A 19609-nucleotide genomic window follows, 5' to 3' on the forward strand; every position below is an offset into this window, starting at 1 on the left:
ACATCAGGGTGCCTATCAGAGTCCTCCTTACATTGGGTCCCCATCAGTCCTCCTTACATAAGGGTCACCTACAGAGTCCTCCTTACATAAGGGTCACCTACAGAGTCCTCATGCCAGTGCCTCAGACTCTGTGATTGGTTGCTCAGAAACTAGGCACCTAATTGTTGGATGAAACAGGGATGGAACGGGGATGGAACAAGGATGGACAAGAACAGGGATGGAACAAGGATGGACAAGAATGCCTCCCTGTTCCTTTAATGATAATAATGTGTTTCCTCACTAATAACAGGTAAAGGGTATATGCAGCAAGTACCCAAATTTTATTCCAAGCTTCACTATTTTCCCCATTTTTTTCTTTATCAAGCAAACAGTGCGGAGCACAAAAACTAAACACAATGTGAACCAAAAACAAGCATGTGAAGACATACAAAGAAGTGCACAGGGTGCGTAAAATGGTCCACTCCTGAAGAGGAAGTACCTCCCTGACCCCCTGGGGCACAAGGCTGTTGACAGGGGCAAGGCAATCTGGTCCACCTAGCTAAAAGGTCTAGTAGACCCCTCTCCTCATACACAGCAGAAGCCAACTGACCTGAAGAGAGACCCCCCCCCCCAGCAGAGTGTGGAAGGAACCCAAGGGCCACACATCCTCCCCTGGACTTCAGAGCAGGCCATGAGAGCCATACACTTCAGTCCTTGGGGAGTGAATAAAGGATCCATTCCCGGCCAAAAGGTCTAGCCCTTAAGGCGATATGCAGAGAAAACAAATGGTTTGTGGCCTAATGTCCATTCTGGCAGTAAGGTCCCGATCCCATAGTGATCCTGGGAGCACCCCTGGGTCACCACTCCAGAGGCTCTTAACACAGTAGGCTCTCTGCCTTCCCAACTACTGGCCAGCCAAGGTAACACTGCTAAAATCAGGAGGCACTGGGCTGCTTGGGTCCCTTCATTATAGATCGGTACTACCGTCCCCCACCTTACTAATTGGGCACTTAATTCTGAATCCTTCCCACGAGGAAGGTCCCTCAGGACCCTCAGAAATACTATACAGCCAGCCATCCCAGCCAAAAAGCTAGAATGCTGATGGAGCACCCCTACTGAACACTGATAAGAACAGGTTCTACACTTGATGATAACCAAAAGGCAGAGTTCTCCAAGCTTCATTATTCTGCCCATATCCAGGGGGCTCGCCTGCCTGCCTTTACAAAATACATACAGTGGGGAAGGAAAGTATTCAGACCCCCTTAAATGTTTTACTCTTTGTTATAGTGCAGCCATTTGCTAAAATCATTCAAGTTCATTTTTTCCTCATTAATGTACACACAGCACCCCATATTGACAGAAAAACACAGAACTGTTGACATTGTTGCAGATTTATTAAAAAAAGAAAAACTGAAATATCACATGGTCCTAAGTATTCAGACCCTTTGCTCAGTATTTAGTACAAGCACCCTTTTGATCTAATACAGCCATGAGTCTTTTGGGGAAAGATGCAACAAGTTTTTCACACATCCTTGCAGATCCTCTCCAGTTCAGTCAGGTTGGATGGTAAACATTGGTGGACAGCCATTTTTAGGTCTCTCCAGAGATGCTCAATTGGGTTTAAGTCAGGGCTCTGGCTGGGCCATTCAAGAACAGTGGCAGAGTTGTTGTGAAGCCACTACTTCGTTATTTTAGCTGTGTGCTTAGGGTCATTGTCTTGTTGGAAGGTAAACCTTCGGCCCAGTCTGAGGTCCTGAGCACACTGGAGAAGGTTTTCGTCCAGGATATCCCTGTACTTGGCCTCATTCATCTTTCCCTCCATTGCAACCAGTCGTCCTGTCCCCCACAGCATGATGCTGCCACCACCATGCTTCACTGTTGGGACTGTATTGGACAGGTGATGAGCAGTGCCTGGTTTTCTCCACATATACCACTTAGACTTAAGGCCAAAAAGTTCTATCTTGGCTCATCAGACCAAAGAATCTTTTTTCTCACCATCTTGGAGTCCTTCAGGTGTTTTTTTTAGCAAACTCCATGTGGGCTTTCATGTGTTTTTTGCGCTGAGGAAAGGCTTCCGTCGGGCCACTCTGCCTTAAAGCCCCGACTGGTGGAGGGCTGCAGTGATCGTTGACTTTCTACAACTTTGTCCCATCTCCCGACTACATCTCTGGAGCTCAGCCACAGTGATCTTTGGGTTTTTCTTTACCTCTCTCACCAAGGCTCTTCTCCTCCGATAGCTCAGCTCTAGGAAGGGTTCTGGTCATCCCAAACGTCTTCCATTTAAGGATTATGGAGGCCATTGTGCTCTTAGGAACCTTAAGTGCAGCAGAATATTTTTGTAACCTTGGCCAGATCTGTGCCTTGCCACAATTCTGTCTCTGAGCTCTTCAGGCAGTTCCTTTGACCTCATGATTCTCATTTGCTCTGACATGCACTGTGAGCTGTAAGGTCTTATATAGACAGGTGTGTGGCTTTCCTAATCAAGTTCAATCAGTATAATCAAACACAGCTGGACTCAAATGAAGGTGTAGAACCATCTCAAGGATGATCAGAAGAAATGGACAGCACCTGAGTTAAATATATGAGTGTCACAGCAAAGGGTCTGAATACTTAGGACCATGTGATATTTCAGTTTTTCTTTTTTAATAAATCTGCAAAAATGTCAACAATTCTGTGTTTTTCTGTCAATATGGGGTGTTGTGTGTACATTAATGAGGAAAAAAATTAACTTAAATGATTTTAGCAAACAGTTGCAATATAACAAAGAGTGAAGAATTTAAGGGGGTCTGAATACTTTCCGTCCCCACTGTATATTCCTACCACTCTCAGGCTTTCATTGCTGTCTGTAATGCCATTAGATAAACTTAAGTTTTAATTCCTGTTCCGGTGGCTAGACGGGAACCCCACTGTGCTCAATCAAAAGCTGAAACCCTACTTTATATATTATGTATGAGTCAGTCACATTCTGTAGTCTAATAGCCTCTTTCAGTATGCTAAAGTATGATTTTCCTGCCGATATTAGACTTTCAAACGCCTGGGCTTATTTTTATACCTGAAGATTTTCATAACGAGAATGTTTGGGGAACAAAACAATACCTCCACTTTGTTATCAGAAAACCACCCAACCGTCAGATATTTTGACAAGCAGCATATTTAACTTCAAGCCATAAAACTTTTTCACTGTACTCTTTTCATTTATTCAGCTGGTTTAAAAAAATAAATAAATGTCTACAATTTAATTTCATGGTTTTGTAATTTTAATTGTGCTTGGCAGACGCCTTACATTACTGTAACTGTGTCTTCGGACAACGGGTGATTGAACCTGGAACAAACAAAAAGGGGGAACGCTCAAGTGCCCGAGTCCCGGAATTAATTTGTGTAGCAAGTAAGGTCAAGACACTCAATCAGTCAATAAGTGGTGGTGTTTGCTTAAACTATATTATGATTTTTCGCTGTGATGTCTGCAGATTCTTCTTGGTGTTCACTAGCCAGACGTTGACTGGTATCGTTCATCATCAATGCTACTGCAAGACCTTAAAGCTGAGCTCCAGCCTCTCCTTCAGTCTTGCTTACTCTGATTTCACTGCACATTGTGGCTTTCAAGGGGGACATTTGCTTTGCCCATGCAGTATAAAGCTACAGGTTCTCTTTAATGGTGCAAACAAATGACCCCTGCCTTCACCTATAACTGGCCTTTGCAGCAAGGAGCACATGGAACGGCAAGGCATGCAAAACAAAACCAGTTCCAAGCTCAACTTACCTACCAGCTTGAAACCAACCAAATTTGTCCTGTCTAATAGGTTGCGTCAAATACAGGGATTTAGCTTGCACACATTTGCAAATACATGCGTGCGCTACAGAGCGTCCTCAAGGCACCCCATTATTTTCTGTAGTCCTAACTTAAAATTTTGAGAGCCTCCCCAGTGGAAGCACATGTATTATAATGGATAGGCAGAGGGCAGGTAAGTCTGGAGGGAGCCCACCCCTTCTTAAAGGCACAGGGGACACCCAGTATATGGCACAATGGAAGAAAAGGTGTCCAATGTGTCCCCTCAGCAATATTTCTCTTTAATGGTGGCTTTATCTGCAGCAAATTCCCTCTTTTGATCCCCCCATTGCTCTATTCAGCCAGCGGAAGCAAAAGAAGGTAAATCTTTGGCATTTCCAAGAATTAGGGTGCATGTGACTTCCTCTCCTTCCTCCCATGTAAAAGTACTAGTGCTTGGTGATTGGCTGCTTCGGCACTGTCATATGAAAAGAGAGTCCTCAACCCTGTTTAAGCTCCAAGGCATGACTTTGAGTTTTCTAGATTGGTATATGGCAGTTTTTGGAGTATCCAATTTCAGAGCTGAGCTTGAAGTATCCGATAGAATGGCCCATTAGTCTGACACTTTTGCCCTAACAGGGAGAGAATACAAGTAAATAATAAAAAAAAAAAAAAAAAAAGCAATTCTTGAGTAAGGCTGCAGCCGTATGTGAGTAGGCGGCAGGGAAAAAACACACAATCCAAGTGCAGTAACAGAAATATATTGTAACAGAAGTCCAGCAATACACAACAGACCCAGCAGAAAGGCAAACCCGCCCGGGAGCACTCACAAGTTGTAACAATGATGAGACACTAGACTGAAGACACAGAGGTGCTAACAGCATCTCGAGGAGCAGAATGCGGCCTGCCCAAATGGAGAGGTTTCCAGGAAAGATGGTGTGTCCCTGCAGTTTCTCTACTCCCTGACGCTAAGCACTGTCCCTGACAGATGGGTGACCTGTCCCTACTCTAGCCACTTGCAAAATGTGCACCAAGCCCAGGAGCCAGGGTCCTGAATTGACTCTACCTGACCCAAGATGGCCACCAAACTCACATGGGGCACCCGCATCCAATCGGAGAGCTGCCTCCTTGTGACCGAAGGAACCATAGAAGAACTAAGCTCCTCTTGACTTCCTCCCCCATCTACAATGCCGCTGCGGTTGAGTGCCACCTGCAGGGGAGAACTTGGACTGCACCTGCCTACACGTGCACCTACCAGTGGAGGTTCAGAATATCACTGATCCACTGGTGAGTTTTTCTCTTTAAAATTCAGCTCCCGAAAATGATCTTTCCATCCATCTCGCTGCCCCAGTCAATGTTTATAAGTAACTCATTCTCATCACCTCCACCCACTACCATTTCCTTCCCTACTGCGTCCTATTTTTTTGTACTTTGAATTGGGACTTATTGCTTGGAGTTCTGCTTTAAAATGTTTCTCCTTCTTATCAGTAGGTCTGTTCAGTTGTGTAGGCTTGATTTCTGCATGCTGTCCCACACTGTGCTTTTTATAAATACGGAATGCTGAAATATGATTGTTCATACACATAAGGGGTCCCTTAGTATTTGTTGTTTTGTGCTAATGGAGAAATCATAAAAAAAAAGTCCTTGTTTTCAATTTTTGACTTAATGTATACTTAGAAACAACAACCAGCGCGACACAATAGAGCACGTTCTAAGTGCATTAAAAATGCCCCCCAAAAAAAAGTTGTAAAGTAAAAAAAAAAAAAAAGAGTGCCGTGTAATTTAACTGTGATTCTAAAAGTATGATATACATTGCCCTAATTGTGCTGCTGACTGTGCCATGGCAAAGTATGTGCCATGGCAAAGCTGTTCAAAAAATCTTTATGATGTGCGGTGTTGACTGCCACCCTACTCTTCAACTCTGGATGCAGTTAGGGCTCATTCACATGGGCTTAAAAAAAGGCCATGTACAGATGCTTACAGCTAGGGTTGCACCGATACCGGTATAGGTATCAGTGCCGATACCGAGTGTTTTCACGAGTAGTGCTCTGATATACGAACCTATACCTTTGTGGTGCGATTTGAGCCCATACAAAATGAACTGGCGCAAATCGCACTGCAAGGAACAGGAATGCAGTTTGATTCCTATCCAAATCTTATGCGGTTTTCCGCACAGCTCCTGTGTGAACCCAGGTTTGTCATAGTGATTTCAGCCTGAGTTGACACAGGAGTGGTGGGGAAACAGGAATGCGGTTCGGACAAGAATCGCACCACATTCCTGTTCAAACCGCATGTGATTCTTTGCAGTGCGATTTGAGCCCATTGATTTTGTATGGGCTCAAATTGCACCGCAAGGGTATTGGGAATTGTCCTCGCTGATAAAAAAAATCTGGTACCTGTACAACCCTACTTACAGCGTGTAGTATTGTACGCAGCAGTGGCAGCTGGTGGTCCATTTCTTGGGGGGGGAGGCAAACAAACCACCCTCCCCCCCCCGTTCGGTCAGTCAGTCCAGGGGGGGTGGGGAAAAACCCACCCCCTCCCCCTGTTCGGTCCACCATCAGTCAAGCCCCCCACCCCACAACACTCCCCCATCGCTCGCTCGTCCGCCCACCAACCCCACACTTGCCCCATCTAGGTTACGGGCAGCTTCGGCCCCTTCCTGCTTCTCCTTGGCGGCTTCACCCTGCGTCTCCTCCTCCTCCTTGGTGGCTTCCTCCTTGGCACCCAATATGGTCGCTTCTGCTCTCGGCCTATCGGGTCTTAAGGCCCACTTCCTGATTGGCTGGGAGGAGAAGCAGGCGGACTATAGCTAATATTTATTCGAAATTGTCACACAACTGGGTGGGCTCAGGGCGCACTGCTCTGCGCTCCGAGCCTACCCTTTTTTGAAGCGAATTAGAACCTCAGGCTCTAATCATGCGTTCGGCGCCCTGCATGTAGATTAGGGGCCAGATGCATGGATTAGAGGGGCAGCGCCCGTGCGCCCCTAATGGAGAGGCCCCCACTGGTATGCAGCATTCTAGCAGGTTATTGGCCCATTCATACAGTGTGACCTGGCAGCGTAATGTTGCGCTGCGTTGAGCAGAGTTAAAAAAACAAAAACAAAGTTGTGACAGGGGCTGTATTTGGGTCCATATTTCATGTTGTATGCATGTAAACATGTATGCTAGCGCCCTATGCAACGTACATGGACACTATTGGCCATTGACTATCGACATGTAAATATCAACAATGTGTATCCAACTCTGGCGCCGATTACACACTATTGATGTTTAACAACATAAACCCTATAGAGCAACACTGCTGCTCAGGGTTGACATGTGTATTAACATTGTGTAGCCAGCAGCGTCGCCGCGGCTGGTTACACACTGTTGGTGATTAAATGTTGGCCCTGAAGGAGCCATTTGTGCCGTGGTTACATCTCAGCCTTTAGTTATTCAGAATCAAGGTCATTCTGTGCATTTGTTGCCGCCACATGAATGACTGATTTGGGGGAGGTTGTAAACATCAATAGGGTGTGATCAGCAATGGTGCCACTGGCTTCACACTGTTCATATTTACATGTCTGCCCTAAGCAACAAGGTCGCCCCATGTAGCACTAACCCCCCCGTAGGAGCCGCTGGTATTTTACCAGATCTTCCCTTATTTCAGCCCCGCAGCCAGGCACAGACATGTGCAGGATGAAAAAATTCGTTTAGTTTAGTTTCGTTTCGATTCGTTATTTAACTAAATTCGTTTAGTTAAATTCGTTGCATTCATTACATTCGTTTTCGGAATTTGTTTCGTTTCGTATTCGAATTCGAAAAAATTCGACCGCATTCGAAAAAATTCGACCGTATTCGAAAAAAAACTATCAAATTCGAAAAAATTCTAACAAATTCGAAAAAAACTATCAAATTCGAAAAAATTCTACCACATTCGAAAAAAACTGTCAAATTCGAAAAAATTCTACCACATTCGAAAAAACTGTCAAATTCGAAAAAATTCTACCACATTCAAAAAAAACTATCAAATTCAAAAAAAATTTTACTACATTCGAAAAAAATATCAAATTCGAAAAAATTCTACCACATTCGAAAAAAAACTGTCAAATTCGAAAAATTTCTACCACATTCGAAAAAAACTATAAAATTCGAAAAAATTCTAACACATTTGAAAAAACTATCAAATTCGAAAAAATTCTACCACATTCGAAAAAAACTGTCAAATTCGAAAAAATTCTACCACATTCGAAAAAAATATCAAATTCGAAAATATTCTACCACATTCGAAAAAAAACTGTCAAATTCGAAAAATTTCTACCACATTCGAAAAAAACTATAAAATTCGAAAAAATTCTAACACATTCGAAAAAACTATCAAATTCGAAAAAATTCTACCACATTCGAAAAAAACTGTCAAATTCGAAAAAATTCTACCACATTCGAAAAAAACTGTCAAATTCGAAAAAATTCTACCACATTCGAAAAAAACTGTCAAATTCGAAAAAATTCTACCACATTCAAAAAAAACTATCAAATTCAAAAAAAATTTTACTACATTCGAAAAAAATATCAAATTCGAAAAAATTCTACCACATTTAAAAAAAACTGTCAAATTTGAACAATTTCTACCACATTCGAAAAAAACTATAAAATTTGAAAAAATTCTACCGCATTTGAAAAAAACAATAACTGAATTTGAAAAAGTAAACTATATATATGGTTTTATATATATATATATATATATATTCTGTAATAGTCTTTTAAATTCGAATTCATTCTATACGAAATTCGAATTTCGGTACATGGTTTCTGAAGTTTGAATTTCGTATAGAATGAATTTGAATTGAAAAGACTATTATAAAATATAAAATAATAGAAAAGAAAAGCATAAAAAAACAATAGAAGAGAATAATAAAAAAAAAAAATTATATATATATATATATATATATATATATATATATATATATATATATATATATATATATAATTTTTTTTTTTTTTTTTATTATTCTCTTCTATTGTTTTTTTATGCTTTTCTTTTCTATTATTTTATATTTTATAATAGTCTTTTCAATTCAAATTCATTCTATACGAAATTCAAACTTCAGAAGCCATGTACCGAAATTCGAATTTCGTATAGAATGAATTTGAATTTGAATTGAAAAGACTATTATAAAATATAAAATAATAGAAAAGAAAAGCATAAAAAAACAATAGAAGAGAATAATTAAAAAAAAAAAAAAATATATATATATATATATATATATATATATATATATATATATATATATATATATATATATATATATATATATATATTTATTTATATATATATATTCTATTGCTTCATTATTTTATATTCTATCTTATTGTTTTTTTTTAGAAAAACGTTTTCTATTTTTTTCGAATTCGAGTATGTTTTCGAATTCGATTCGAATATGTTTTCGAATATGTTTTCGAATTCGATTCGAATATGTTTTCGAATTCGATTCGAATATGTTTTCGAATATGTTTTCGAATTCGATTCGAATATGTTTTCGAATTCGATTCGAATATGTTTTCGAATTCGTTCGTTTTTTTTTTCGGATTCGTTTAAATTCTTTACTTTTGTAATTCGGAAATTCGGATGCATCCGAATTTCCGAATAATGAAAAATTCGTCCGAATTTCGATTCGGAACGAAACGAAATGCACATGCCTAGCCAGGCACACAGTATTTCTCCCAGCCAGGCGTACAACTTGCACTCGTTCCTTTTATTCCTCGTTATTTTAGTTTAGGAACTTGGATAGGAGAAGGGGGGAGTGGGTATAGTGGGATACTCCAAATAAACTTTACACAGTAGAGAGCAGCTTTCTGAGTAGAACTGTGTAGCAGACTGTACAGATTGGAGCAAAGCCTCTTGCCAGTAGAAGGACTTAGGAGAACCTTGCTCTTCAAGACACCAACAGTGTCCCTTTTAGCCTACACCCAACAGCTGACTTCTAATTGTAGTTCTGACTTCTAGTTGTAGTTCTGACTTCTAGTTGTAGTTCTGACTTCTAGTTGTAGTTCTGACTTCTAATTGTTGGGATTTAGCAAAACCAGTCCCTAGGATCCCTTCAGCGAACTGTCCTGACAAGGCCCTAGTTGCAGGTCACCTTCCTTCATGATACCAGACAGGATCCATGGACATCTTCCCTTAGTCAGCTCTCAGGAGACCCATGGGTTTCAGCATTCACTGTTCAGGTCCTCAGGTCTCCCACCCGAGGCTACATGGCAGCCTGTGCTGAGTAGGGGCGGCAGGCCCCCTCCCTAACTGGACCTCTCTCTCTGGAGGAAGATCCAGATCCCATGTGCTCACTAAATATAAATATCAGCACTCGGCATGCTTAGGGGCACCACTCCCTGTAATTGGCTGAGAGGGCATTCATATTCATGCTGCTGCTCTGTATGGGTCACTCCTGTTCATCCAGCACTTTCCAAAGCTGCCCGGATACAGAGGAGCCAATCACAGCAGCAGCAGCACTGCGAGTCACACAGGATACATCCACTAAACAATTACAGCTTTCTGTTAGGCAGACAAGCCTAATATGTTTTACCTATCGATCTCCTGTTAAGCAGGAGGTCACATTATGAACTACCTACACTCTAGCACCTTTCTAGGGGGGTGTTACACCCATTAGGGTTCATGTATACTGTACATATGTAATGTTTGTACATACTTTCCCCGCATCCAATTTGCATGTCAGGAGATTGTGACCAGGTATCTATGGGGCCGGTTCACACATCTCCGGAGCAGCTCCGGAGCAAACTGCACAGGAGTCCTGTATGTCTTCTGGTCTGTTTCAAGTCCGAATTCAGCCAAAAATTCCGACTGAAATCCGACCTGAAACGGTGAACAAGGACGCACCGGCCCTGCAGTGAGCCGCTCCATTCGGCAATGTGAACCCAGCCTTAAAATGGAAGTAAACCCCTGGTGGGATTTACTTCCTATTTATTTCCCTGCAAAGGTAAAGCATAAAGGGCTACTGTGCATCGCATAGTAACCCATTATGTGTCACTTACCTGACACCGAAGCCTGCAATGTCTCCTTTGTCCCCACGAGCAGGGAGCGTCCATCTTTACCCCTCTTCCTTCCGGGGCCGCGAACTCCAGCTCTGTGACTGGCCGGGAGTCGCATGATGTCACTCCCGCACATGCGCGGGGGAGCCGCCAGTCACGGCATGACCCCTATTAGAAACGGCACGGTGTGCCCTTTCTGAAGGGCACACGCGCCGATAACATCAGCGCATGCGCCGTAGTCATCGGTGCTCGTCTTTTTAGTAAATACTTCCTAAACCATGGAGGTTTAGGAGATATTTCAAGCACCTACAAGTAAGCCTTAATATAGGCTTACCTGTAGGTGAAAGTGATTGTACAGGGGGCACAACCACTTTAAGGTAAGTCAAAAAGCACTTCTTCGTCACCTCTCCATGGAATCACACTTGCTTCCTTCTATGGTCTTAAACTCAGTATAGATCAGCGATATGCAATTAGCGGACCTCCAGTTGTTGCAAAACTACAAGTCCCATCATGCCTCTGTCTCTGGGTGTCATGCTTGTGGCTGTCAGAGTCTTGATATGCCTCATGGGACTTTTAGTTCTGCAACAGCTGGAGGTCCGCTAATTGCAAATCCCTGGTATAGATAAATATCCCACTAAAAATATCATCATGTTCTTGTACCAGCAGATGACTGTGCAATGGACACGAAAGAGAAAAGAAGTTTCTCGGAATACATTTACTATGAAAGACAAGGTTAAAACCGCAAGGAACACTCCATGACATAAGTGCCTCTAGCACAATCAGATAATCACATATGTATTCAGCGAGCTAGTAATAGAATGTCTCACGAAGTAGTGGGCATGGACCATTGTTTCTGAAAGCTCTGAGTTTGTCTCTGATGAAGTCCTGGTGACAAAATGAATCAGGCTGGGCTTGGGAACACATTGGTGCAAGCCTGATACTGAGTAACTTACTCTATTACTAGTTTTAGTGAAGCTTTGTATACATATGTGATTATCTGATCGTGCTGGAAGCACTTATGTCATGGAGTGTTTTCTGCTGTTTTAACTTTGTTTCTTACAATAAACCTATTACATTAAGAGAAGGCTCTTTTCTCTTTCTTGAGCATTGCACACTTATATGCTGGCAAAAGAACATGTCAGTGGGATATACATTTATACAGAGTACAAGACTATAAAAGGTTTTATTCCATGGAGAGGAGATCATTACGTAAACCCAAACTTTTTTTAAAAAAAATAATGTTATAATAAGGTTATACTTACCTGCTTAGTGCAATGGTTTTGCACGGAGCAGCCCCGGTCCTCCTCTTCTCGGGGTCCCCCGCCAGCGCTCCTGGCTCCTCCTCTTCTCAGTATGCTTCCATAGGAAGCTGCTTCCCATTATAGCACACCTGGTTGCTCGGCCCCACCCCTGCCCCCACCCTCTGTCCAGTGAGGAGAGAGAGAGAGCCGAGGCAGTCGCTGCTCTTGGGCACATCGCTGGATCGAGATCGGGCGCAGGTAAATATAAGGGGGCAAGCTGCATACAGAAGGTTTTTTTACCTTAATACAGGGAATGCATTAAGGTAAAAAAGAATCTTCTGCCTTTGGAACCACTTTAAGCAGTGAGTTTCAGTCTAATAGGTGGTGATGAGCATGTGCTTAAAGTACTAAGTAATAGACATTGGTGGATTTATAGATTATTCAAGACTGTACATAAAGACATGGACTATTGTGTTATATTGCTTGATTTACACATTACCTTTTTTCACGTTATTACGCGTGCTGTCTATTGTTATTGTTTTTTGTTATTTGAATATCTTTTGTGTACACATACATTATTTAAGGTATTTATGTACACTAAATAGTTACATAGTAGGAGGGTGTTACTATATATAATAGTACATTGAATTCACTCTTATAGCATGTCTATAGTCTCTTAATGTCTCCTTTAGCATGTCTTCAGTCTCCCTCTAACTTGGGGCATGTCCATGGCCATCAACCATCTCCTGTGGCATGTCTTCAGTCTCTCTCTATTGTGGCATGTCCTTAGCCATTGACCATCTCCTGTACTATATCTGCAGTCTCTACCTCTTGTGGCACATGTCTGTAGCCATTGACCATCTCCTGTAGTATGACTATGGTCTTTTTCCTTTTCCTGTAGTGTGTCTGCAGTGTCCATCTGTTATGGCATGTCCTTAGCCATCTCTTGTATGGTGTTTGCAGTCTATATCTCTTGTGGTATGTACTTAGCCATTGACAATCACCTGTAGCGTGTCTGCGGTCTCCATTTCTTGTGGCATGTTTTTAGCTAGCCATTGACCATCTCCTGTATGATGTCTACAGTCTATAGCTCTTGTGGTATGTCCTTAGCCATTGACCATCACCTGTAGTATGTCTGCAGTCTCCATTTCTTGTGGCCTGTCTGTAGCCTTTGACCATCTCCTGTAGTATGTCTGCAGTCTCCATTTCTTGTGGCCTGTCTGTAGCCTTTGACCATCTCCTGTAGTATGTCTGCAGTCTCCATTTCTTGTGGCCTGTCTGTAGCCTTTGACCATCTCCTGTAGTATGTCTGCAGTCTCCATTTCTTGTAGCCTGTCTGTAGCCTTTGACCATCTCCTGTAGTATGTCTGCAGTAGCTCTAAAAAAAACGGAAGGATTCCCCCTTCCGGGACTTTAAAGGCCCTGGTTATTGTAAATACATTCACCACAACTACTACATAGTCATAGTAAAAAGTAGAAAATTAGAAAAAGTATGAAAAAATATATATCATTTTATGTTACAAAGATAAAAATGTGCAAAACATGCAGATGCAGGTCAATTAACACAACAAAATTGTATACTAATGTAGGGTTCTGGACCCCCGTGATGGACATATGGAGTCTTTGATGGACATATGGAGTCTTTGATGGACATACGGAGTCTTTGATGGACATACGGAGTCTTTGATGGACATACAGAGTCTTTGTGGTTCAAAGACTCTGTATGTCCATCACAGGGGTCCAGAACCCTGCAGTAGTATACAATTTTGTTGTGTTAATCGACGGACGTGCATCTGCACAGCCACACTCTATGTTTACATATATTATATTTATATATATATTTTTGCAAATATTTTTTATCTTTTGTAAAATAAAATGATATATATTTTTTCATACTTTTTCTAATTTTCTACTTTTTACTATGAGTATGTAGTAGTTGTGGTGAATGTTTTTACAATTGCCAGGGCCTTTAAAGTCCCTTAAGGGGGGGAATCCTTCCTTTCTTGACCAGTATTGGGGATGTTGGCCCATCCATAGTTCGTCCCATCTCAACTTTTTTGTCCGCAGTATCTCTAACAGCCTTTTCTAACATTCACTAAAAATTATGTGTAATGCCAATGGCTGCACTTGGGCCCTCCATATGAAGAAAGTTGACCATTGCTGGTAGAGAGTGAAAAGCAAAGCTATGCAATGCTACTGCATGATACGTCAGTTTTCTTCTCTCTCAAATATGTTTTTTACACATCTCTATCGATTGCCTGTTTATTTTCCTACCATCTAATGGATTTCATTGTCTAAAAAAGGAATTTTCTGAAGTGCATGGTTATATTCCCAGGGAGTGTAACATCTTTATGAGAGTGGTTTTATGGATCCCAGTGGCACTCTGGAACTGTACTTTCCTAGATTGGCTGGACTCATGGGAATGGAAGAACACTGCACTTCAGATTGTACATATACTATACTGTATATATACTTTTCAGTGTGCTGGGGTGGCATAGACAATGAAATAAGCCTGTATATTTGAATTTACCTTAAAACCATATCTAGAACTGTACAATTGGTCGCTGGGGCATTAGGAATAGAGCTCAATGACTCTATTCATCATCCCTACATGGAGAAAATGCTAAACCCTTTCGCTGTCTGCCCTTTTTTTCTATTTTTTACACATGCGCTAAAATTTTTGGCTTGAAAATGAATAACCCACCTTATACAATATATATATATTTATCAAAACCGAGAACCTGTTGAATAAAAAGATTATAGTTTATTTGCACAACATTTGCACTAATGATATCAAACTTTTCAGTAAATAATACTTTTAGTTAAATTTTAGTGCACACCGACAATTTGACCTCTATTTTTTTTTTTTTGTAATATTAAAAAAAAACGGGACTGTATCAGGTAAATAGATATAAGGCCTCAAAATTGCCTGCCTCCGCAAAACAGCTGAAAACCATGATACCCCAAATTGTACTTATTGAACATTTTTAAAGCTCATTTCTTTAAAGTTGAACGTAAATGATGGCCCTGCAATGATTATGCTCACTCCAGCATGGGCAGAAATATCTAATGTGTGTTACGCTATTCATGGAAAAGCGTACATGTGCATCCTAGGTACTACTACCCTTGAGTTGGAGGTGGGGGTCCTTGCAAAATGTCTGCTACTCAAAGACACAGGGTCATGGGGGGGCAAGTGCCTGCACCCCCCCCCAGAGCAAGGTGTCGGCACACAGACACCCAGGGCCGATCTTGGGCGTGTGCCCAGGGTGCACTGCACCCAGGTGCCGCAAGCTGCTGCAAAGGGGGGGCGCCGAAGCTGTGCCAGTCACTTACTGTCACATTCAGCAGCAGCGCCGCCGCCCTGACTCCCTAGACTCTCTTATTGCACTGGCCTCTCTGCTGCCCACTGCACAGGTTGCTAGACTCGCCTGCCACCTGGTGTCTAGCAACCAGTGACATCACGTTGTGAGGCCGAGGCGAGGTCAGCATTCAGAGCAGAAGAGGAACATATTTCTCCTTCGTACCTGGTCAATTTTGGCTCCACGCACCTCCTCCACCTTCTCCAGGTAGCGCGGCTCATATCCTGAGTGAAGGAAGGGAGCATGCCTGAAGAGCTGAGTGTGAGCTGTCCGCCAGCACCTGCCTGAGGTGAGGCAGCCTGTGTCCATGTTTTGGAGCTTATCTAACAGCGCTACTTGTACAATTGCAGTCAAGGTTTTTAATTATTTCATGATATAGATATGCGGGAGATATCATTGCTAACCTTCTAAAAATGCTCTTTACCTGGTTGTAATGCTGACCCGTGGGTCTGAATGGAACAACAGAGCCATGGTACTGCCATTTTCAGAAAGAAAAGTCAGTAGTGGAAACCTCTGTAAACATTAAAACAGATTAGAAGTTGCTTATCAGACAATGGCAGCTTGATTCTTCTATTAAGCATTTGCAGCAGGTTTCTTAAACCTTTGCATGCCTGCGTTTTATGTAATAATGATTAAGCCCCTCCCCTTCATGGCAAAAAGGGGGCGGAGCATGGGTGACCTTAAAATGAAAAAAGTTCTGCAGATGCCCATGGTCTCATGGGTAGTCCATAGCCCTGTGTAAACCCATAACTCCAGCATCTAAAACTTAAGCAGGGCTTTTGTTAGCTTCCACTGTTTTTATAAAGGGGTCTGTATCATTTAGGATCTCCAAGGCCTATTTTTTACATTTGGATTACTTACTGTTGTTAATTCATCTTTTCCAAAGATTAATCTGTTGGTCTACAGCAAGGGCAGCAAACTGTCATTGCATAATGGATACTGGACACAGTTGAGTTTAAGGCCATCACATTTCATAGCCTGACAAGAACCCTCCTATTACGTGGATATATGGGCACCGCCCATCCTCTCTCTGTCCAATAGGGCTTTTTCTATAAACCATTGAGTTGCCCTATTGGACAGTTGGTCAGGCATGTAAAAGCTCCTGGGATGGAGTGAAATTCTTGCTACTGGAGGAGGTGAGAGACATTAAAACAAAAAAACCCATGGAGTGTGGCCCCCTATATAAGACTCGTAGCACTGGTCCACTAGGGACCACAAAGGACATTGTATAAAATGTGGGCATGCAGATATCTAAAAACTCCCAAATCAATCCATAGTGATGCAAAGCATGCAAGAAAAGAACATGCAAAGACAATTTAAGTCATTTCCGCGAACTGAGATTTTGTTAGCTAAATCGCTTTGGACAGCTCATTACTGCAGAGCGTTAGGAAATCTCATGTTCCCGGGCTTTGAACTTTGCTGGAGGAGACGACCCTTAAGTGGCGCCCAGGCTACAATGTAACCGCTAACTGGCTATTTATGGCTGTAAATACGCTCATCCAATGGACACAATCAGTGCAGGGTCATGGTTTCTGCTGGGAAGTGGGATATATCTATTTTTAGTAGCACTATTACTTGAAATTGGCTTTTAGGAGACCAGCCAGAAGAACTGACTGTACCTTCAAGATGTTTCTCTGTATATACTGAAGTCAGCGACCTGGCAGGTAGCATCGTTCAGCAAAGAGTGGTGTGGTTTTCCCTGAAGGCACTGAAGAGCAAATGTAGGCAGCATACCAAACGTCCTTTAATTTACTTGTGTAGTCCTTCGAAAACCATGAAATCATTTTTCATCTCTGCTATTGAAATTAGCTGAGATGTGTCTTTTTAGCCACATACCAGATACAAATTGCTATTGGAGTAGCAGCAATAATTCCTACTGAGAAAGCGAAAGGAGTAGGTACGGGGGTGGGCTACAGGACAGAGAAGGTGCAAAATGGAATTCACTGGTTGCTCGAAAGCTATGTTGAGGGCAGGGCAAGTAGTATGGCATCTAGTAAGGTGCAGGATCAGATCAGGGTTGTCACCCAAGTAGTTCTACAGCCTTATAGCACAGCATTTTATTGATGGGCCACAGCAGAAAGCACATTGCGGACTTCATGGCAGCTATAGATTCTTAAAAAAAATTTGTATTATTTCTGTGCTGTTTGGATGGAGCTGTCAGTTTTCCATTAACCTCAGTCTTAAAGAGGACCAGAATTGTGGAAGCTGTGCCCAAAAAAGCAAGCAGAGGCCAAAAGACTAGTCAGCAGTATTGCATGTGGTCACTCTGCAGCTCAGTTGCCATACTTTGTTCTGCAGTGGAGGTTTTGAGGCAGCCATCTATCTAGATGTAGGGATTTTCTTTCTCTCCTCAACAATGAGAACAGTGAGCAGCACAATAGTGACTTCACCAAATTCTACATTGTCAGCCTATGTCCTAATCTAATTAATCTTAGATTTAAAAACTGATTCTTAAGTGCCACAACAAATAGCAACCAAAAATTATAATTTAGTGTGGTGTAGTGTTCTAAATACAAAGTATAATAGAATTGTATTATGATCAAGTCCAGTGGTGGGTCATGTTGGGGGTGTTGTGTTCTATGTATAGAGTGTAATAGAATTGTATTATGATCATGTCCAGTGGTCGGTCATGTTGGAGGTGTAGTGTTCTATGTATAGAGTGTAATATTATTGTATTATGATCATGTCCAGTGGTCGGTCATGTTGGAGGTGTAGTGTTCTATGTATAGAGTGTAATAGAATTGTATTATGATCGTGTCCAGTGGTCGGTCATGTTGGAGGTGTAGTGTTCTATGTATAGAGTGTAATAGAATTGTATTATGATCGTGTCCAGTGGTCGGTCATGTTGGGGGTGTAGTGTTCTCTATATATATATATATATATATATATATATATATATATATATATATATATATATATATATAGAGGGAGAGGGAGAGGGAGTGTAATGGAATTGTATTATGATCATGTCCAGTGATTGTCCATGTTGAGGGTGTAGTATTGCTGGGACAAGGTTATCCAGTGCCCAGGGCAAAGATGCCAAACTGGGTCCCCCCCTCCCTTAGTGTTAGTGTCAGGGCACCCCCATCCCTGCAATAAACCATTACGACCATGGCAGCCCCCACTTCTGCCCACCCTTTGTCACGGCCCTGGGATTTGGTGTTCTGTATTGGATAGAAAAATCTGGATGCCGCACACCGGATGAAGTAGAAAACTTGTCTTTATTGTACAAATGGGACCATCAAAAGTACAAAACAATCATGCAAGATGTACAGGATCAGCTGACGCGTTTCACACTCGGAACTGAGTGCTTACTCATGGTGTTCTGTGTATGGAGCAACCTTTCTTAACCAAGGTTCTGTGGAACCCTAGGGTTGTAGATATGTAAAGTGCTGTGTAAATTGTCGGCGCTATATAAGTACCTGTAATGAATAAGTAAATAATAACCACTAATGTAAGGCGCATCCTTCCAAGTGACCATACCACTAACATACCATAAGCTGTAGGTAGAGTAATTACTAGCAGGGGTTCCCCGAGACCAGCAAGTTATTTCAAGGGTTGTGAAAGCCTGGTATAGAGTGTAATAGAATTATATTATGATTATATCCAATGGTTAGACATGTTAGCAGTGCAATGCTTTATGTATGAAGTATGGTAGATTTGTATTATGATTTAATGGTCAGGTCATGTTGGAGGGGGAGTATAATAGATCTAATACAGAAATAGATTCTATTATAATAGTGTCTTGTGGTCAGGTCATGTTGGAGGGGAAGTATAATAAAATCTAATACAGTAATAGATTCTATTATAATAGTGTTTTGTGGTCAGGTTATGTTGAGGCTCTACTGTTCTGTTTATAAAATGTTATACAATTGTTGTGTGACCACATTTGCGGTCTAATGTAAGCACTTGCCACCTGAGAAGGAAATTTATTATTTGTTATCTACCTGGCTCTTGCACTTTACCAATCTTTCTTACTTGTCATGTGACCCGAGAGTCATCCTTTGTTTTCTAAAGTTGTGTCTTGACTATAATACAGTAAAGATATACGCCCATCACTCTGTATTAAATATATACAGTATAGAAGAAGCTTAAAAAATGTAGTAACTCAGTGCTAACATTTACGATGCTGTTTTTCCTGAGACAGTCTATATTTTACCTTGTAATGGAAATGGCACAGGTTCAGGTCCTCCGCAGTGACAATAGATTGTATAATGTACGGCTCTTGGCATCTGC

General features: G+C 41.6%; 1 protein-coding gene across 4 annotated transcripts in view; it reads left to right on the forward strand.

The window, feature by feature from the left end:
- DSCAM (DS cell adhesion molecule) overlaps window positions 1-19609 on the forward strand; it is a 726986-nt gene that overhangs the window by 685579 nt on the left and 21798 nt on the right. The window lies entirely within an intron of this gene.

This window comes from Aquarana catesbeiana, linkage group LG02 (assembly GCF_042186555.1).
Source record: "Aquarana catesbeiana isolate 2022-GZ linkage group LG02, ASM4218655v1, whole genome shotgun sequence".
NCBI lineage: Eukaryota > Metazoa > Chordata > Amphibia > Anura > Ranidae > Aquarana > Aquarana catesbeiana.